The sequence below is a fragment of the Hyperolius riggenbachi genome, chromosome 1 (assembly GCF_040937935.1).
Source record: "Hyperolius riggenbachi isolate aHypRig1 chromosome 1, aHypRig1.pri, whole genome shotgun sequence".
Taxonomy (NCBI): Eukaryota; Metazoa; Chordata; class Amphibia; order Anura; family Hyperoliidae; genus Hyperolius; species Hyperolius riggenbachi.
In genome coordinates, this window is record NC_090646.1 from 565,140,541 (window position 1) to 565,163,474 (window position 22,934).

General features: G+C 44.0%; 1 protein-coding gene and 1 long non-coding RNA gene across 3 annotated transcripts in view; one reads left to right on the plus strand and one right to left on the minus strand.

The window, feature by feature from the left end:
• The window catches only part of ARB2A (ARB2 cotranscriptional regulator A), a 651,099-nt gene that overhangs the window by 65,932 nt on the left and 562,233 nt on the right, over positions 1 to 22,934 (minus strand). The gene's annotated exons all lie outside the window — the stretch shown is intronic.
• LOC137527053 (uncharacterized) overlaps positions 1 to 22,934 on the plus strand; it is a 99,887-nt gene that overhangs the window by 23,080 nt on the left and 53,873 nt on the right. Inside the window, exons 2-3 of the long non-coding RNA XR_011023129.1 lie at positions 20,168 to 20,300; positions 20,690 to 20,785. This is a non-coding gene — a long non-coding RNA (uncharacterized lncRNA). The remainder of the gene's footprint in view (positions 1 to 20,167; positions 20,301 to 20,689; positions 20,786 to 22,934) is intronic.

The window sequence follows — 22,934 nt, forward strand, 5'->3', positions numbered from 1 at the left end:
TGTTCACTGTTCTGTGTCTGCTGGGAATAGTGGTACACCGCTCGCTCAGCCACACTATATAGCATTCTGTTCACTGTTCTGTGTCTGCTGGGAATAGTGGTACACCGCTCACCCGTCACTGTATAGCATTGTGCTCTGTGTCGCTGCTGGGAATAGTGGTACTGTATAGCATTTCTGTACTGCCACTGTACTGCTGCCAGTCAGCGTGTACTGTAAGGATAAGTGAAATGAGGAAGAAATCCGGTGAAAGAGGGAGGGGCAAGGGAAGAGGTGTTTCCCCTGACGGTTCACGTACAGGCCACAGGGGAGCACCCAAGAAAACCCACTCAATACCACCCATGTTGTCCAGGACAACAACCCTCACAAATCCAAAAGAACAGGACCAGATAATTACTTGGATGACCTCTCAAGCGTCCAGCAGTGGGTTAAGCAGCACCAGCACATCACGCACGAGGTCCGAGTCCTCAGCCAGTTACAAGGAGCCAGTGGGCACAAAGCTGACACAACCGGCAGCGACACCACGCACACAACTGCCAGATAACCAGTCCGATGAATTACCTCAGGACACAATGGGGTATTCGCAGGAGCTATTCCCAGCCCAACAAACTTCCACCTTTCAAAGGTCAATGGAGGAACAGCCAGAAATGTTGTGCCTGGATTCACAACCGTTAACTGTGGGAAATGTACCGCGCACTGAAATACGAGGCGAGTCCGAAGAGGACTCGGAAACCCAAATCCCAGAGCAATTTGGGCAGGAGGGGTTGCAATTGCAGGAGGTCGGCCGACAAGATCTGGAAGACGACGTTGGAGTGTGCTGCGCAGAGGTTGTTGTGGGGAGCTCTACTCCACGGCGGTGGCCCACAATGACATATGACGAGTTTGAGGAGATGGAAGAGGAGGGTATGGACAATGTGGACAGAGACCCAGATTTTGTTTGTGAACGAGAACATCGCCGTCGTAGCAGCAGCACAGATGAGTCTGTTGAAGAACACACTGCTGCACGAGTTCGCCTTGTGCCACAAGGTAGGCGGCGCGCAATTTCAGGCACCACAAGCGTGGAAGTTCAAGTGAGAGGCAAAAGAGGAGCAAACAGAAATCGCCAGCAAGGAGGCAGGTGCTCCAAAGTCTGGGCTTTCTTTGAAGACTGCACTGAGGATGTTACCATGGCGATTTGCAAGGTGTGCAAGACCCGCCTGAGCAGGGGGAAAAATATTAACAACCTCTCCACCACCAGCATGAGCCGTCACATGCTATCCAAACATCCCACTCTTTGGGCAAACGCGTCAGGACAGGGTACCAGAAACAACACTGCCTCCCTTGGGTTCACCAGACCCGCCTCAGCAGCAGCAGTAGCCCAGCCATTGCGTGGTTCACAACATTCACAAACATCAGACGACGCTGACACTGTCACTTTCCGGAGTAGTGCTCTTGAGGTCTCCCAGTGTTCATCAAACACAACAACCAACAGCCCTTCCGTGTGCAGCGCTACGGTTCAGTTGTCTGTGTCGGAGATGTTTGAGCGCAAGAGGAAATTGCCAGCAAATGACCCCCGGGCCGTGGCAGTAACAGCCAGCATAGCCAAGCTTCTGGCCTGCGAAATGCTGCCATATCGATTGGTGGAGACAAACAGCTTCAAGGGCATGATGTCAGTGGCCATCCCACGTTACGTGGTTCCCAGCCGCTACCACTTTGCACGCTCTGCAGTGCCTGAGTTGCATGAGCACGTGGTCAGCAAAATAACCCGAAGCTTGAAAAATGCCGTTGCCTGCAAGGTTCACCTCACCACTGACACCTGGACGAGTGCGTTCGGCCAGGGTAGATACATCTCCCTTACCGCGCACTGGGTGAACCTTGTGGAGCCTGGCAGCGATTCCTCACCTGCTACGGCACGGGTGTTGCCCACGCCACAAACAGCTGCACCGCCGTCCCTCCCACTGGATAACAGCAGCACCTACCTCTCTGACTCCTTCTCCTCCAACGCATCTCAAAGCTGTACCTCATCCGGAAACGCTAACCCAGCAGCAGTAGGATCGTGGAAGCAGTGCAGCACAGCTGTTGGCATGCGTCAGCAAGCGTTGCTGAAGCTAATCTGCCTTGGGGATAAGCAGCACACAGGGGAGGAAATTTGGAGGGGAATAAAGGAACAGACGGATTTGTGGCTGGCACCGCTGGACCTGAAACCGGGCATGGTTGTGTGTGATAATGGGAGTAATCTCATTCGCGCTTTAAGGTTGGCTAAGCTGACACACATCCCTTGCCTGGCGCACGTGATGAACCTAGTAGTTCAGCGGTTCCTGAGGACATACCCAGGCGTGCCCGATCTGCTGTTGAAGGTGCGTCGAGTGTCCAAACATTGTAGAAATTCCAGTACTGCTTCGGGGGCACTCGCCAAGATGCAGGAGCGCTTCAATCTCCCCCACCATCGCTTGCTGTGTGATGTCCCTACGCGCTGGAATTCTACGCTGCACATGCTAGCCCGCTTTTGCGAGCAGAAGAGTGCAGTGGTCCAGTACATGACGGCGCAGTACCGAGGCGCATCCGGCCAGCTGCCAAGCTTCTGTGGATCCGATTGGGCCAACATGTTGGACCTCTGCCAAGTCCTCCAAAATTTTGAGCAATCCACGTTGCTTGTGAGCAGTGACAACTCTTCAGTCAGCATTACCATACCACTGCTGTGTTTACTGAAGAGGTCGATGTTAAAAATCAAGGAAACAGCTGTCATGATGCAACTGGGGGAATCTGAAGGAGAAAACGATCAGCGTGATGGTACCAACATCAGGCCATCCGCCTCAGGGAACGCTGGCCCCAGCAGCTATGACGAAGAAGAGGAGGAGGAACAGCTGGAGTTGAAGCAGGAATTTCATGCCACCACTGACGAGGGCCAGAGCGGTGCACGTTGGACTTCCACAATTCAACGCGAATGGTCAGCAGAAGCAGACCAGGAGGAAGGTGACGACTATGATGCATCACAACAACTATCACAACGCTCACAAGAGGATGATGAGGATTCTGGTAGGACTCTGGCACACATGGCTCAATTCATGCTAGACTGCATTGAACGTGACCCACGCATTGTGCGCATTCTGGACAACACCAATTACTGGGTTTATACCCTTCTGGATCCACGGTACAAACACAATGTTCCAAAACTGCTTGAAGAAAGAGTCAGACAGGTCAAAATGGAAGAATACCAGCAGGCCCTTGTGGAGACTTTAGAGAGGAGATTGACATCCTCCCCCTCCTCTAGCCAGTTGTACGCAGACAGACTGACTTCCGCAAACCCAGGACGACCAGGAGGGCAGCAAACAACGCAAGCCGCAGCTAGTACCCAAAAGGGAATGGTATCGGCAGTGTCCTTGGAGTGGGAAAATTTTCTGACACCCATGCAGCCGCAGCCCACTGAACAGCAAGCGTGCAGATCCACCTCCAACACCGATCGCCTGGAGAAGATGGTCAAGGACTACATGTCAGATGGCGTAGCTGTGTCGAACCATCCATCTGCACCCTTCAACTATTGGGTATCGAAGCTAGACACCTGGCACGAACTGGCAATGTACGCAATAGAGGTGCTGGCTTGCCCGGCAGCCAGCGTTATGTCGGAACGCTGTTTCAGTGCTGCCGGAGGCATCGTCACAGATCGGCGTATCCGCCTCTCTACAGACAATGCAGACCGTCTGACTCAAATTAAAATGAATCAATCCTGGATTGGAAATGACTACGCAACACTCCAGGACCCCAACCAAGTAACATGACCAATGAACATCTGGGATGGTGTTGCGTTTCCGGGCCCTGTTTATTGAACCTCTCATCTGTATTACATTTATGACTGCATGGCGGCAAAAAGCATTGCTGCTATATCCGCACGCTTTTTGTCCACATGCAAGGCCTGGGTTGTTGTGTCTCACAAAGCGTGGCCTTCTCCTCCTGCGCCTGCTCCTGTTCCATCACGTCTGCTGCTGCTGGGTTAGCGTTGCCGCGTGGTCCCTGTTTATTGAACCACTTATCTTTATTACATTTATGACTGCATGGCGGTACAAAGCATGCTATCCGCACGCTTCTTGCCCTCATGCAAGGCCTGGGTTGTTGTGTCTCACAAAGCGTGGCCTTCTCCTCCTGCGCCTCCTCCTGTTCCATCACGTCTGCTGCTGCTGGGTTAGCGTTGCCGCGTGGTCCCTGTTTATTGAACCACTTATCTTTATTACATTTATGACTGCATGGCCGTACAAAGCCTGCTATCCGCACGCTTCTTGCCCTCATGCAAGGCCTGGGTTGTTGTGTCTCACAAAGCGTGGCCTTCTCCTCCTGCGCCTGCTCCTGTTCCATCACGTCTGCTGCTGCTGGGTTAGCGTTGCCGCGTGGTCCCTGTTTATTGAACCACTTATCTTTATTACATTTATGACTGCATGGCGGTACAAAGCCTGCTATCCGCACGCTTCTTGCCCTCATGCAAGGCCGGGGTTGTTGTGTCTCACAAAGCGTGGCCTTCTTCTCCTCCTGCGCCACCCTCCTCCTGTTCCATCACGTGTGCTGCTGCTGGGTTAGCGTTACCGGTCCCTTTTCCTGGAACCTCTTATATGTATTACATTTATGACTGCATGCCGACAAAAAACATGTTACCTGTGCAAAGAAAACAGACATTTCCCGCATTTAAAAGACAGTTTTCCCTTTGAAACTTTAAAATCGATTTTCTCAAAAACTATAAGCTCTTTTTGCTAATTTTTTTTTCCTCTTGTACCCACTCCCAAGGTGCACATACCCTGCAAATTTGGGGTATGTAGCATGTAAGGAGGCTTTACAAACCACAAAAGTTCGGGTCCCCATTGACTTCCATTATGTTCGGAGTTCGGGTCGAACACCCGAACATCGCGGCCATGTTCGGCCTGTTCGGCCCGAACCCGAACATCTAGATGTTCGCCCAACACTAGTATCCAGTAAGCAAATGAGTAGGAGTTTGCAAGGCACTAAAGAGATCCAAAAAGCCTTTTTACTAAAAAAAAATAAAAACAAACAAAACAAAAACACCTTCTTAAAGTGAAACCAAGGTGAGCATGATATGGAGACTGCCATATTTATTTCCTTTTAAGCAATACCAGTTGCTTGGCTGTCCTGTTGATCCTCTACCTCTAATACTTTCTTGACATAGACCTTGAACAAACGTGCAGCAGATCAGGTGTTTCTGACAATATTGTCAGAACAGACTGAATTTGTTGCATGCTTGTTTCTGGTGTTATTCAGACACTACTGCAGCTAAATATATCAACTGCCAGGCAACTGGTATTGTTTAAAAGGCAATAAATATGGCAGCCTACATATCCCTCTTACCTCGGGTTCACTTTAAAACAGAAAGTATCAGTACTTGCAATTGTTCAGATTAATGTGAGCAAGTAGGACTTCCCATGATGCCTCCCTACTGGATAGGCATGCAATAATTCTCATCACATCTAAAGCTAAATACTCACCTCCTGACAGAGGATGATGGCCCCAGCAACGTCCGCTTGACGAGAAGCGTTCCATGATCCATCTTCTGACCGGCAGTTATGCATGTTGTTACTCGACGGACACGAATGGGAAGTCAAGCGTTCACGGTACTTAGAGCGGATTTGTCCGGGAAATCGCAGAAGCACTTGCTTTTCCTTTGTCGGGAGAATCGGGTAGTGGGTATAGGATTTAAGGGTACCTAAAGGCAACCCTCACCAGCTGATCCTTGGCACAGTCTCCAAGGACAAATGTACCAAAACTACAAATGTGGACAATAAAATGGAATAACTACAAACCAAGATGTGTGTCTTAAGGCTGGTTCACATCAAGAGAACTTCGGAGCCCTTTCAAAACGATAGTTTCCAATAGCACTTGGCTAATGTCTTTCTATGGGCTAGTTTACCCCAGAGCGATGTGATTTTTTTCCCCAAACATGCGTCCTGCAGCATTAATGTAAAGTATAGGAAAATTGTAAAGTCACTTGCAAAGGCAGCACTGCATAATAGGTTAACACTTTATAAATGCAATAAATAATAATAATAAATGATACGAGGGACAAGTTAAATGATACAAGGGGGTTACAAATAGTGTACAATAAATGATATATTGCCAAGCAAAAGTGCCTCCCTTGTACCATTTATACTGTCTGGGCCCAGTTCACATTAGCATTTTTTTGCGGAGCCGGCCATCAGGATCAGGAAAAAACCTCAGTTTTTACAGCCAGTGTGCTGTAAACTGTCAGTTTTCTATTTGTTACTATGTAGCTGCAAAACCTTCCGTTTCCGTTCCGTTGAGCAAAACGGTCCGGAAAATTTAGACCTGCAGCATTTTTTTTGTCCGTTCAGAGGAACGGACCACGGAACCCTACGACCGGTTTTGTTGGCAAACGCAAATGTGAACCGGGCCTTCTGTAAAATTCTGTTATATTTTGTTCCAATTTACTTTGTCTTCATTTACAAAAGTAAATAACAATTTATTTTTGCAAATTCTGCTTGTTAGAAGCACAGTGGAATGGAATAATAATGACCTCATCAGCAAGGTTATGGACATTTGTACTCAAACTAGAGTTTTTTCCTCAACACACTCACTAACAATAGTTTGTGGTGAAGAATTTAGTAAACATCTAGATGGGGGAAGAATGACCCTGAGATCGGTCATATCTTGTTAGTGCATTGGTGTCGTTGATAGCACCCTCTCCTTGCAGATCTGGGCCCCAGGTTGATTAACTGCACAGAATTTGTATGTTCGCCTACAAGTAATTGAGGTGTCAGGAAATCGCCCAGCCAAAAAATGACTCACCCTGTTCCAGCAAAACTCCCGGCAGCGTTAATTACTATTCCACCTCCAGGCCACCCTGTACGTAGGGGTTAGATGTAATTTAGCAGCCAGATATCCGCTGGCGGCTGAATTATACTGTTTTTATAGTAATTTAGGCTTCGTCTTTTGCCGGCGCCCAATTTACTGTGAGAGCCACTATAGCCATAATTCCCATTACGGCCTATGGCATGCCAAATTTCCTGCACTTTTTTGCCTGTCTCATTCATGTTTCCTCTGAATCTGATGGGGTTCCAGGCACTCCACTAAAACAAAGAATATATACTCTGTGAAGCGCTGTGGAAGATCTCAGCACTATATAAATACTAAATAATAATAGTATATCTGTTGTCTATGGGCATCTTTACTATAGAATACAGACTGGGAATCAAATACCCACCACTTACTACTATGTGGAACTAAGCACAATGCTATACTGTACATAGTAGGCTTACAAAGCTTTGGCAGAAATGGAAAAAGCTCAAATCCTTATTTTTAGAAGAAAACGCTCAGCTAAAACGACTGACTCTGACCACAAAGCTCGGTTACCACACATGGCAAAGCTGCCCACTGAGCCTGTAAGCAGTCACTGACAATTATATGGCAGGATTTTCATTTAGCATAAGTGAGGATGGACTTGTGTCTCAGGATGTTAAATAGAATTAGGAGTGCAGATGTAAAGGCATTCAATAAATTAAGAGTTTAAGAGCAGTTCAATAATTGTTTAACTCCTATTATCTCGTTTTATCTATTTGACTAATGATGACAGCATAATTATTTGCAGTAAAAGGGTAGAAATGGCTGCGGATAATAAAGTGCCTGTGTATGAAAGATTACAAATAGTTTTATCACTGAAGAGATAAGTAATGAGTGTGAATCTCCTGGAGAGCATGAGCTTACCCTTAAAACACACACAGCATAGGGGGAGAGGATTACATTAGGTTTCTGTTAATTCACAATGTTTCTAAGGGTGAAATGGAACAAATGACAGAACTTTGCTACACTTGAAATAATCATCATTAAATCCAAACCAACAGCCACACCCACGTTCAGGATCCGTGGTACCTAAAGCCCAACATCAGCAATAGCTCTATTAGTCTGGATGGAATGTGGAAGGGTAAGAAGCTCTGTTAGCATGTTACTGCTGCTACAGCCAAAATACCGCTACTCAGATTCAGCACCATCCGCTGCTGAATGGGATAACTGCTTGTCTGCAGCACCTCCCTCCCGCCACTAGGAAGTGCTGTTGGGTGGGAAGTGGATAATCTTTCTAGTAATCTCACTAGAGAATATATTTCTATTGCAAAGGAGTCCAACCAGCTAGCATAGATACTTGGGAGAAGATCTAGTGGATTATTTCATTCATTCAATAGTAGAAGATAGCAGAGTGAGTGCACACCTATGCCTAAAACATCCTTATACCTTGCATACACAGCGGTGCAACATCCGGATAGAAACCAGCTAAATATCTTGCAAACAAGGAGAAAAGGAATATCCAGGAGCAACTTCGCCAATCCAATTTTCATAAAAAATCCAATCTTTAATGCAAAACTTCCATAAAACCATCAGAGGGTAAAAGACAAAAAGGCAGCAATACTTATCATTGTGAGGTAGTGCAGGAGGTGCAGAGGCTGGTCAACGATCGTTTCGCCCCACTATGAGGGCTTTCTCGAGACCGTATCGAGAAAGCCCTCATAGTGGGGCGAAACGATCGTCGACCAGCCTCTGCACCTCCTGCACTACCTCACAATGATAAGTATTGCTGCCTTTTTGTCTTTTACCCTCTGATGGTTTTATGGAAGTTTTGCATTAAAGATTGGATTTTTTATGAAAATTGGATTATTTCATTCATGCCCGAATGCCTGTGGGTGCAGAAGAGCTGGTAAAAGGTCCAGGGGAGCATTCGGGAGGGTAAAGGGATAACTATACTTTGTAACTGTAGTTGTTTTTTAACTGAAACTATGCAAAAGCAAACCTATTTGATCAAAACAATGCAAATCAAGGCAAAATACAACTGACACACCCTTGAGGTGGCTTCCTTAATGCCAGGGTGAGCTAAGCATTCTATGGGCAAACTGTCTGCCCTCCCCTACACTTTAGGTTGTACATCCCATCACGTGTAGCAACAGCAGCAGTGTGTGAACAGAGAGGGGGAGAGACACCTGGCCAGTAGTCCACATGGTTCTGGGAACTAAGAAAACCATGAAACTCAGTTTTGGGATTCCATTCTGCATGTGAATGCCCCATTTGGACCAGCACTCCATGTTTTTACCTCATTGCCAATCTTTCAGATGTTACTATGTAAAGAGTTTCAGTAGTATCTTCAAGATACAGTATATCGCCATAGCTTTATCACAACTATTTATAAAAAGTTATTAGGTCTGGTGTTTGGTGGGATACAAGTACTATGGAGATGGTATAACTCGTGTGGATGTCTGAGAAGACCTATTAAGCCTGGATCCTATCATACGCTGTAGCTGACCTATCATTTGGCAGCATCTAGATGAGGTGAGAGGCTAGGTGTCCTGGTGCTTGATGCAGCAATATCCATGGTGGAAGAAGCATGGAATAAAGGCGTGTAATCACTGGTGATAAAGCGCATGTGCGGTCTGTGATTTGGCAGTCAGTATAGAGGGTGAGAAGCTTTGGATTCTGAGTGTGTGGCGGGTTCACACTGGATTTGGATCACACATGATGGTGTCAAATATAATTTACAGAGTCACGCTATGTTTTGTTTGTTTTTTCTATGTATAAGGGAGTATAAAGACATAGGAAGTTGGAGGCTGGTGGACATTGATTGAGAGCGCAGCATCCGTGGGATTAAATATTGAATGCACTATATGTTTGGTGAAAAAGGACTGCGATCCAATATATACACATACTGTATATATTTTTTCAGGTGGACTTGAATTCATTAACTAGTTCCCCGCCCGGGTACAGTATATCTACGCTCCTTTGGACTTCACTTCCCCGCCCGGAGTGTAGATATACGTACCCCCCGCCGCTACCGCCGCTGTCCGCGCTCCCGCTCACACTCCCGCGATCGTGCACGCCGCTGCCCGCTCGCCCGGAGATCAATGAACGGGAAAATACATTCCCGTTCGTTGATCTCTGCCCCCGCAATGATCTGCTGCTTTCGCTAAGCAGCACGATCATTGTGAAAAAGAAAAAAAAATCCCAGCCTCTTTGTACTTCCTCCAAGCTTCCGGAAGGACGCTTGGAGGTCGTATTAAACAAAAAGTTACTGTTGCCATCTTGTGGCCAAATAGTAAAACTACACCCTAAACTATTTTTCACACACACATACATTACTTATACACAAAAAATAACTCATTACCTCCCACACTCCCCTTTTTTTTTTTTGTAATTAAAAAATAAATAAAAAATTTACAATTAAAAAAAATACATAAATAGTTACCTTAGGGACTGAACTTTTTAAATATTTATATCAGGAGGGTACAACACTGTTACTTTATAAACTATGGGCTTGTAATTAGGGATGGACGCAAAACTGAAAAAAAATGCACCTGTATTTCCAAATAAAATATTGGCGCCAAACATTGTGATAGGGACATAATTTAAATGGTTTTATAACCGGGACAAATGGGCAAATACATTTCATGGATTTTAATGACAGTAGCATGCATTATTTAAAAACTATAATGGCGGAAAACTGAAAAATAATGTTTTTTTTCCCATATGTTTTCCTATTTTCCCATTAAAACACATTTAGAATAAAATAATTCTTGGCATAATGTCCCACATAAAGAAAGCCTAATTGGTGGCGAAAAAAACAAGATATAGTTCATTTCATTGCGATAAGTAATGATAAAGTTATAGGCGAATGAATGTAAGGAGCGCTGAAAGGAGAAAATTGCTCGGATGCTGAAGGGGTAAAACCTCTCAGTTGGGAAGTGGTTAATTGAAGGTCATAATCACATATTGTAAGTAATATTGCATGGTATTGTATATACACTATAGAGCGCACAATTCATTGTATAGGATCCCCTAGTCACTTCAGAGGCACTACAATTTACCTACACAATCTGTTCTTAGTTTTCAAAATCTGTTGGCCCTCATGCTACGTGGAGATGGTAACATTGGCCAATCATAATTGAAGGTGTGTACCAGGCTTTACAGGAAGGAGTTTAGATATCAGAATCTTTTGAAGCAGTCACACAAGTCTTCTACCCAGTGATATCACAATTTCCCCTCTCCCATCAATTCATCCATGTAGAAATATCACTTGTATATCAGTGAAGAAGGTAGCACACGGAATGGTTATGGCTTCATTCCCATTGACTGAGGTTCTGATTGTACCTGCATGGGCTTAGAGCCCCCATTTCTGTTCTGCTCCTGGGCAGTGTAGACTATACCGACTATCTGTGCCCTTATAAGTGTAAAGCCTGCCATACACTGGCAGACTTTCTGCTGATGTGCCCAAAACATAGATCCCTTTGTGATGGACACCTGAGGGTCAGAGAGGGATCTATCATTTCCACAAGCTGCACATCGATTATAAATAGATTTTAGCATGAAATTTATCAAAAATCAATTACCGCTGCTCCTCCAAGTGTTCCCCTGCTAAGGCTTCTCTCCCTTGAGCCCCATGCAGAATATTAGCATAGCAAAGTGCTCTGCTCACCTTTCCAGCTGCCGTCATCTACCGATGCATGTATGTACTCACGTACACCGCTGGTTCATGTGGCCACTATGGGCACCTGGAGAGTACGGCAGCACAGAGGAAGAAAAGCGCCACCGGAAGAGGTGAGCAGAGCACTTTGCTGAGCCTAATATATGAGACCTCAAGGGGAGCAGCATTAGCGGGGGGGGGGGGGGGGGGGATCCCTGGCTCTAGACCCCCGCATCGGTACCAATGCGCCCCATCCGCGTTTTGTCCAATTGGTAATGTCAGTTGATTTCTGCCAGAAATCAATCTAAATTACGATCAGGTGTCATGTTGCAGCAACAATCATGGAGATCGAATCTGGTAAGGAATGTCTCGTGTGTGGTACCTTCAGACATTTACAGGTTTCAGTCTGCAGAGGGTGCTGAATGTGTGAGCATTCAGGGCATTTCTATTGGCTCATTCTCTAAGGCATTCCATAAATATAGCATCTGTGTTGATGCCTACTTGTGCCAAAGCGCAAGGTGCTATATATATATATCACTGGTCCTTCCAAACTAGATGAGCAGCGGGATAAATCTGAACTTCCAATCAAAACTGACCAAATCTGACAACAGCCCTCTCCTGACCGTGCAACCATCACAAAGCAATGCTTATCCAGACACTGCTGTACTTGCGGGAAACGGGCTATTTATCTAAGCAGGACCACTTAAATGTCCACATCTTTTTTTTTTTTCTTCAGATATTCTAAGAAAAAAAGCCTTTCAAAGGCTTCATTTTGCCATGCAGTCATTATCATCTTCACATAGATGGTCGCAAGTTCCCTGTCCAATTAAAAAGTTCTTAAAAGCCTAAAATCTTTAGCTTTTCAGTGATAATAATGTTTTGTGATATTCTTGCCTAGCATACAGCTATGTATACTGCTAGGAGCATCGATCAACAAAGGATGCATTATGTGCTCATTTACATGACAATACCCAGAATCCTTATGTGTGCAACACAGCCACTGTGTCTGAGCAACTACTGAATGCAACGTGTTTTGAAGCAGTAGATGGACTTCATGGGGTGTTTCATTTCTGCGTTGATAATATGCATGTCATTATGAATGCTTTTCTGTAAACAATGGGGAAACCAGGCTGTGAGGTCTAAAAAGAAAAACAGGATGACTACGGCAAAATAACCTCACAATTTTCTGCGTGTTGTCTGCACAGTGCACCATGTGATCAAGTCAACAGATTAAAAGATAGATTGATAATCCATCCTTATCCTTAAATGTCTACCAACAGACACAGTACTTGCTTATAGGCAGCTTAAAGTGCTCAGGTAACAAAGAAGTGGCTGATCTTAAAGCTTTGTGCACAATTTCAATACCGGTCACCCAAAATGATGACAGAATTGGCAACAATTGTTGTACAGACACTCTGTTCTGCTTCCTGACGAGCAGTCTATACTGTTCTATGGAGAGGCAAGGGAGCCAGATGCATGAGCTGCACCTTACTACAGGAACATCCTTTGAAGTTAGCAGTACTAGGAGCGAGGCACCCTAAAATAATTAAAATAGTTAAAAACAGTTTAAAAGCTAAGAAACGGATAACCTCAAGACCATGAGCTTGATTCACTAAGACAAAGCATGCCTTATCAGAGTCAACAGCCTTATCTGAGTTAACACTCCTTATCAGAGATAACACGCCTTAGCAAACTTAACACGCATTATCAGAGTAGCATAGCGAGCGCTACGGAAGTATGCCCGTTAATTGGCAATGACGAGAGCTCCACTCGTCCTGCCCGTTCGTAGTGCTCGCTATGCTACTCTGATAAGGTGTGTTAACTTTGATAAGGCGTGTTAACTTTCATAAGGCGTGTTTTCTCTGATAAGGCGTGTTAACTCTGGTAAGGCATGCTATTTGTCTTAGTGAATCAAGCCCCATGAGTGTTAATTTCTAGATTGTAAGTTCACAAGGGCAGGGACCTCCTCCTAGTGTTTCTCATACTGCTGTAATTTAACATATGCACATGTACCAACTACACATCAACTACGTATGTATTTGTATTTCCACTATTCAATGTCATGACTGTACAGTGTCTTGTATTATGTATATTTGTTCCCCATTATTTGTTTTGTACTATGTACAGCACACTACAGAAGATGTTGGTGCTATATAAATAAAAAAAAATAATAGTTTAATAGGAAAACAGTTTAAGACTAGAGAAGGCCCGAAATGTTCGCAGCGAACAGGCCATGGGGAATGACCTTGGGATCATTACTGCATTTGTCATATTACACATGACTGCGTAGGCGCTTTCCTGGCGGCTGCGCGTCCTTGATTGTGTGCCTGCAGCCAGCAGTGCTCGGCGTGATGTCATGCGCATGCGCAGAGCGCTTCCAGCTGCAGGGGCGCAATCAAGGATGTGCGGCCGCTGGGAAAGCGGGTGCACAGTAATGCGTAATATACCGAATGTGGAAATGATCCCGAGGTCATTGACCTGTTTGCTGTCATTTTTATGAGAAGGAAGATAGATGCAATTGTTTATTTCATTAGTTTATTTTCGCTTCGGGTGTCCTTTAAGGTTCCCTTTAAACCACACTGGTCCATTCTATCCTGGATCATTTTCCTTTATATTAACATATGAAAATAAAAAATATATACATTTAATGCATGGGAATAAAGTTTAAAGCCAATTAAGCACACTTGATCTGTACATCAGTCCTGAAAGAGGAACAAATTAGTAAGCTAGAGGGACAGATGGACTGTGGTCCCAAAGAGGGCCTTGTCCTTCCAAAAGTGGGACAGTTGGAAGCTATGATAACTGTCACTTGAAACCCACAGGTCCAGTGAGAGCCTCTGGATAAGTATGTATGTTGCATGTCTCCTTTAAGGAATCATCATTTTTATTGTTTGCATATATGTTATACTCCCCATTCAGGGAAGGGGTAAGTGGAATGGAAAAACACCACTGACCATGTCCCCAGACCCACCTGTGTTTTTTACATTGCTTCATTGCCCTATTAAATGGAGCCAAACACCCAGTATTCATTTTGGGTGACTTGACCACATGTAACAAAAAAAGAGAAAAGTAATACTGTCTGGAAGACCAGCAATTTATGCAGGAAGTGAACACATCCGATACCTGACACTTTTTGGCTGCAAGTACATTTTTTAGCTACGGAAAATATGTGAGGGCAAATGCATCCTCTGAGATCCGGAACCTCAGCCAACAAAAGAATTTAGGGATGCAGCATAAAGGGCAACAATCCTTTTCAATTAAGTATAATATAATATTTCACCTTAAAATTGGCTGTGACAGGACAAACGTAGTGTACAATAGGACTAAGACTGATAATAAACTGTCCAGTTTTGTGCTTGGAATTTTATGACCTATAACTGCACATATATCTTTATAACGGAGCATAATAGCTGTCAGGATTATTCTGCAAATGGTTGTGTTAGGTAGCCATTTTCATATATAGAAATATGTGTGGAAGCTCCAGAGTGCAAGGTCTGTCCCTGAGAATGACAAGCTGCACCCTGCCTACAATATAAATCGTTTTTTTCATTGTGAAGAATATCATCTTGGTGGGGTCTATTTAAATGCAGCAGCTAGTTAGCACTTCATGTAGTTGTAAAGGTGCCCATTAAGTCCTTGTTCACACTACCAAATGTAGATGGCTGTGCGAACGGAACGTGATGTAGGTGACTCCATGTCATCTTCGTTGCCATGCAATTCACTGCTGATCCTACCTTGCACTTTGCTGAAAATGGGTGTGCAGCACATAAAGTGTTCTTGCGTGTTGCACACCATCAGGTTGATTCATTAAGCATCGCTGCTAAAGCAGAAGACAGGCAGCATATATTGGGCCAATCAAAGCTCCGGGATAACGTCCTAGAAAACCCCTGGACCCGACACTGCTTAGTGTGGGACGAGTGGAGCGTCCGTTATTAGCTGCACCACCGCGCATAACGTGCGTACAACACACACTCCTCACATTAAGATGAGCTGCTTTAGCAGCACAGCTTCAAGGAAACCAGAGACTATAAAAGATAAAAATGTTATACATACCTGGGGCTTCCTCAAGCCCCATGTGCATGGATTGTTCCCATGCTGCCGTCCTCAGTCTTCTCCAGCTCCGGGACTGGGTCCTGTAACTTCAGCCAGTTATCTGACGCAAGAGAAGTGCGCTCTCTACGTATCTCTCTGGCAGCCGAGAGCACACTTCTCTAGCGCAGACTGGCCGCGACTGGCAGAACTTACAGGACCCGGTACCAGAGCTGTAGAAGACTGAGGACCGCGGCGTGGGAGCAATCCGTGTGCATGGGGCTGGAGGAAGCCCCAGGTATGATTAACATTTTTATCTTTTATCGTCTCTCGTACACTTTAATGAATCAACCTGAGAATCCGTTGCCGAAATGTGCATGGAAACACGTATAGAGTCCTAACAATTAGATTTTTAGCAAACAAGTTTCAATACATAATTTAGAACAGATCAGATTTAACCAATCCGCAACATTAAAGAATCCAACTTATGATTGTATCTTAAAGTGGGATAAAACTCTGCCATAACATTCAATAAAAATGTATTTTCCTACTTTTTATTACCTCTACAGTTACATTTGCTTTTGTGCATAAGTGATATTGTCTTTTTACAAATTACAACGTCCCATAGTACAATTTATTTGCTCTGAAAGCTGCCGTCGCATTTTATTGCATAGCTGCTGTATTTATATATTAAATTCTATCTAGTGATCACTTCTCAGCTGCACACATACTAGAAGCAAAGAGAGTCCAGTTTCAGCACTTTGCTATTGTTTACTAAATGTATCTGACAAAAGGAATGTAAACAAAAGATGTTATCACCTCTTCAGATGAGGCCAGAAACTGCCCACTGAAGCAAGGAGCTTTCCACTGAAGAATAAAGTGCTGTGTTTAACTGTTTGAATGCTGTCCTGCTACAATTTTTTGTGGTAGTAGGTTTAAGGCTGTAAATAATCTTTGAGAGCAAAAAATAAATGTTGAGTTTTATACCACTTTATCCTGTTGCAATCATATCTACTGTATATCTAAATCAGCCATGCAGATCAACAAATTCCTTATGGAAACAATAGACAATACGGTCAATCAGAATCAATTGGATCCACCAGCTGCTTTCTTTTCATACATTCTGAAAAATCGGATTGAAAATATCATTGTTCACTAAAAAAATGCATCATTAATGGGCACCTTAATTAAATGACATCAGGAGTGGAGATTACTGTTAGGTACTATTACTCAGGTTGGCTATTGCTGAGATAGGGTTAAAAGTTAATGTAGATTAGCTGAAATTGTTAGTTAGTGTTAGAGACTTGGGGAAAGGAGAGGGTTGCAATTAGGATGTGGCATGATAATGTTCAAGTCCTCTAAATACATGAAAAAAAAAACCTTTACCACAGCAACACTATCTCACACCGCCTACCACACTCCCGCACTGATTCCATACATTGATGAGGCCTCTGTTCCCACCTGACAGGCTCTTCTCCTCAGCTATGAGGACGGTGCCACAAGCTGAGGGGGATGGACACCAGTAGGGAGAGGAGGCCCGAGTACAAAAAAATAAAAGCATGTGGGCAGTAAAATGTATGGGCTACTGCTAAACCAATTAACACTAGCTCCTGTGGGGAGGTTTTTTTTTAATCTTCTGACATGGCTATATACAGGGAAAGAGAGTCTGGGATAGACACCACCCTCAGTGAAATTGATGCAGGGTATACAGACTGCCAGCTATCAGGCTTTGTTCACATCTAAAATCGCAATCGCTGAGGCCAGTGTTTTGCAATTTTGTGAGTGTTTTTTTTTTAGCGCCTCCCGCCGCTTACCTGCATGCTACGAATTTTTGTAAAGTGCTTTTCTAAGCACTTTTGCAAAGCGATTTGTTTGTTCACTACATTTTAGGGCAATTTTGAAATGGCGCTTAAAAAAAGGCGAAAACGTCCTAGGTGTGAACAAGCCCTTAAGCTCTGTTTCTGCTTTCTGATCAGGACATACTCCACCGACTTCAAAAAGAGAGAGTCAGAAGTGGCAAGTAGCTTTCAAGCTCTTCATTACGTGCATTTGATTGTGGTAAATTTGATGGCGCTCACCTTCCCATATTTAACAAGGTCATTGTGTTAAGTACCATGATCAAGTGATAGGTTTACGTTAAAGTCTAAATGAAGTGCATGGGTAAGAGGCAGCAACATGGGTGAGTTAACCATCTGCTGTGGCCCTTGGCCACCAACATGCAGACCGCAAGGTTGTGTGGTACATGATAAGTACGGACAGCAGACATATCCCACATACTATGTATGACATGTATGATGTAATAGACACAACAGAGTCTCAGGCAACAAGGTTTTTGGGGGGCCCAGCCTGATTAAGCATTGGAGTGGGGGGTAGGTTAGGCATCATTGGGGTCGGGTCTGGTTAGGCATCGGTAGAGAGGGGGCTCATGTGAGAACAAGGTTAGGTTTAGCGATCGTAAAATATCAGTAACATTTACAGATCTATTATTATTGGAATGACCACTTGCCAGTAATGAAACATTGATCATTTTACAGATATTTTACGAGCAGCTATTTCAGCTACAGCAACCAAATTCCCACAATGCCCATTTTACATGTATGTGTCTGAGCTCCCTCTGCAGATCACTGCAAGGTTTTTACACAGGATAGAGACAGCAATTTGGGACCATCTCAGTTAAGAATTTAGCCTTTGTACAGCTGCGCCCCACCTGTCATTTAAATATCTCAAATACTGGCTCTCTAAAAAAATAGCAAAAAACGAATTCTTCCCTCCTAACTTCACTTGCCAGAAGCCGCTCCAACATGCACCGCATTGTCACACCTCCTCCCCTCTGCTTAGTAAGAGCATGGGTTCATACAACACTTGTCCTAGAGATATGTTGACATCTTAAAGAGAACCCGAAGAGGTTCCTTGGGGGCAGATGGGACACAGAGGAATGTTCTATTCCACATGACCTGCCTCTGTGTCCTCCCACCGCCACTCTCTGCCCCCCCCACGCCGCGCTATAGCCCCCCCCCCCCCCCCCCCGAAATCAGCAACAATATTAGTCATTATCTCTGAGAGTAAATAGAGGAAAGGGATTCCCTGCTCAAAACACCCACTAGGGGCATTCCCTCAGGCTTTCCAGAGCTGTATTGGGCAGCTCTCTCTTTGGCCATGCCCCCTGCCACTCCCCCACCTCCCTGCACGCTGCTGTAAGACAGAGATCTCTCTCCTGCTAGCGTTGTGACCCAGAGGTCACAAAAGTGAAAGTGTGCCAGTACGGCCCACAGGAGCAGTGGTTTTGGCGGCTACCTGATCCGCTCAGCCCCCCGGATCAGGTAGAATATATATATTTTTTTTTAAGCCCACCCCGGGCTCTCTTTAAAGGGACACTGTAGGGAGAGGTCAGGGGAAAATGAGTTGAAGTTACCCGGGCTTCTAATGGTCCCCCGCAGACATCCTGTGCCCGCGTAGCCACTCACCGATGCTCCGGCCCCGCCTTCTGGAAACCACTGTGCCTGCGTTGCCGTGTCCTCGCTCCCACTGTTATCACCAGGAGTGTACTGCGCAGGCCCAGTATGGTCTGTGCCTGCGCAATACACTCCTGGTGACATCAGAGAGAGCGAGGACACGGCAACGCAGGCACAGTGGTTTTCAGACTTTAAAGTCTGAAATTCCAGAAGTGAACCGGAGGCGGGGCCGAAACATTGGTGAGTGGCTGCGCGGGCACAGGATGTCTGCGGGGGACTATTAGAAGCCCCGGGTAACTTCAACTCATTTTCCCCCGACCCCTACAGTATCCCTTTAAGGAAACCTAATTGCTGATCTTGTCTTGCTGTACATACACACAAACTTCTACACAGATTTTCTAACCAGACATGCCAACATAGTACTGTGTGCTATAAAACACCTGCTCAGTTCCAGATCTAAAAAACAAGGAGTCTCAGCACCCCTCAAGATTAGTACAGAAGCAGAGGTCCATCTCAAGACACTAAAATCATATGTCATGTTCTCAGACATATTCCAATGTCTAATGGTGCCCATACATGGTACAATTTTTCATTTTTTTCGATTAATTTTGTTCGATTTTTCCATTCGAATATAAAGATTTTTCCAACATGTCCAATAGGATTTTTATTGAAAAAACTGGATAATCGATAATTTTTTTCTTCATCGAAAAAAAGATTCTTTTAAACTTTCATTCGATTCAATCGTTTTGGTCGAATAAATGGGAAAATTTTACATTTTTATTGCAACGTGTATGGGCACCATTAGACGATAAACTATAAGATCAGCCATGCACTGCCTGTTTTACAGAAGTGACCCTAGCTCATTTCTTGGGATTTGTTGATTATTCAATATTAACACTGCAGCCCCAAGTCCCAACCTGCAGTGCTGTGATGTAAACAATACAAGCAGGTGTATTAGACAAGACACAGAACATTTATATCGCGCTTCTCTCCTGGCGGACTCAAAGCACCAGAGCTGCAGCCACAAGGACGCACTCAGTAGGTAGTAGCAGTGTTAGGAAGTCTCCACACTGGTTTTGGTACACCTGGCTCCATTTGCTCTCTAGAAGCTGAATTTTGAATTTTTGAAGCGGGAACATGTGTAGTATGGCCTCTGCTAAAATTGTTTATACAGCAACAGGGTTATCAAAGGCTATTTCACAATGGGTAGTGTATTTATATCTGCTGCAGGGTATTTATATCTCTTGTATTTTTCTCACAGGCCATATACTAAACATGTTGAAACATACCGTAACTGATACCACAGCGCAAAAAAATACAAAGGTCTAACATGAGGGGAAAATGGACTCAGATGTCAGGTGGAATTGTTGCTCACTGGGACATGCACATGTAAGGTAATGTGTACATATTATTGTATTTAATGTTATGTCTGGAACAAGTGATCAAAGTCCGACAAAAACAGAGGTCCTTAACCTTTTTCAGCCTGTGAGTCAGGTCAGGACCCATAGCATAGTTCAGCATAAAGCATTTTTAAAACATAGTTAGAAAAACACAAAGAATATGAGATCATTAAAATATGACCTCTTGTTGAAGCAGACCTAGCATACACTGTATATGTGAGGAAAGATTACAATGTGAAAAAGCAGAAACAGTACAAACTTTTACATGTGCTACCGCTGTGGAGTAGTTTGGTGTAGGGAAAGATGAGTACAAACTAATGCCAGCATTTGACTTTATGTATGTTTATTAGGTCATCCTTCCTGTACTTTTTTTTTTTTTTTAGAAACGTGGGACTGAATGAGTGATTATGGCAGGCTGACATTCTATTACAAAAAGGAAATTAGTGCAATGTGTTGGATTTACCCAAGAACAAGACAAGGTTAGAATCTGCAGCAATATTAGCTATAATCCTTGCAGCTGTGTTGCTAAGGCTAAGTATTTGGGGAAGAAACAAATAGACATTTATTTGAGAAGAATGTAAAGATTGTATATTTACATTATCTGTAAATATAAGTGTTTACTGGTATTTACTCCTCATTTCATATGAAATTTTCTGTGGTAACAACAAAGCATGTCATAAAAAAAGGTCCAGTTGAAATTATCTTGTTTTTATTTGTTCACCTAGTGGCGTACCAATCGGGGATACAGAGGTTGCGACCGTACCATGGCCCTTGGGCCAGAGGGGCCTTCCCTCAACTGCAGTATTAGCTCTTTATTGGTCCTGTGCTGGTAATAATCATTTCTATAGATGCTTTGAATAGTAGTAATCATTATAGTGTTCCCCTTCTTTCCTTCATGTATAGAGTGCTGGAGGGGGCTCCATGTAAAATTTGCACTTGGACCCATAGCTTCTTAGCTACGCCACTGTGTTCACTCAAAAGAAGTACAAATATTGGAATCATCTGTCAGTAGCATACTGTACATACTGCATATTCCACAGTGCTTTTAACGTACAAATAGAAAAGCATTTCAGCATAGTTGATTTTTAACTAACCTACAAGCAGTTTAAGTGGTTGTTACCCAAAACTGTCCCTAGACTGTTTTGGGGACATCAGTGTTTGATGGAGAAGGCCCGTAATAAAGCACAAAATGAACGCAACACATGCTCTGCCTTACCTTACATTTCTATGTTAAAGTAACGGAACTGGCCTCTGAAATTAGCCACAATATAAGTGTCTACTGGAATGCTACAAATACATTCTCTTAAAAGATTTACATCCAAAATACACCTTCAGATGAAGCTCTGTGCGGAATGTAAAATATTAAAGATGTCTAATTTCCCGGAGATCTGATGGGAACTCGTAGCAGGAATGTTTTTTTCTCCCTCACGTATGTTTTCTTGGTACCATCGTGATGTCTAATTAGTGGCTGTGATTTTTAGCCATGATGGTGAGAGCTTCATTAGAGGCACGACAACGATCAGGTTAGGATGATTGGACACCATGGAGGGGGCCAATGCATTCCTCTTAGATACATCACAAGTGCCCAGAGTCTGCAGAGACTTTATTTATTTATGCACTACCAGATGACACAAGGTTTTGCCTTTAGCACTACAAAACAGAGACAGATTTTCAGTGTTATGCAGGTATTACTGTACACAGCCTTATCGCCGCCTTCTGTTCTGACAAACACCTAAGCACTCTAATGAACTGCACTGGGCTTACATCCCCATGCTGATACACGGCATCGCTATATAAAACAGCAAAAGATTTCCTATGTTAAACTGCAGATTGCTATCAAATACACAAGTGTGAGTGTTCCTCACATCATTAGAGTGGTAAGGTAATGGAAATTCTACTTATTTACAGACACTCCAAGACAGGTTGCGTTCCCTGAAGCAGCAGGTTCCTGATTTTGCAGGATGAAACGCCTTGTGCCAAATCGTACAAATGTCAATGAGGCATGTTAAACTCTTTGAGGGAATATTCAGTGTACTAATTTACCTGCAAGAGTCATTGATAACAAATCCTAAGTAAGAGATCTGTGGAGAAGTATGAAAACCATTTCAAAGTTGGCTCCATAAACATGATGACTACTTTAGATGGTCAATAAGATTCTAACAGGGTTTGGGGGAACCCGTGCAGATGTGTTCTTCAGAAATCTGCAGCATGCATGATGGCATGTGATTCAGATGCAGCCTTTTGTTTCATCCGCAATTGTGTGTGGAAACGGCCGTGATTCGTGTCTAGTGGAAACAGGTCCTTATAATTCCAGCTAGCATGGAAATTTCATGTAAATTGTACGCAGCTTTTGAACTGGACCAGTTAAATGAACTCCCTATTCATTTTGATTGCTTCTATGCTGTATACCAGGGCTTCCCAACCCAGTCCACAAGGCCCACCAACAGTACATGTTTTGTGCAAAGACACAGAGGTAATCAGCTCTGCTGAGACACTAATTACCCACCTGTGAATGTTTGTAGTTTCCTGAAAAATATGTACTGCTGGTGGTACTTGAGGACAGGGTTGGGAAGCCCTGCGGTATACAGTCTGCATGAAATTGGCATTCAAGCAAGAATTATTAGCATC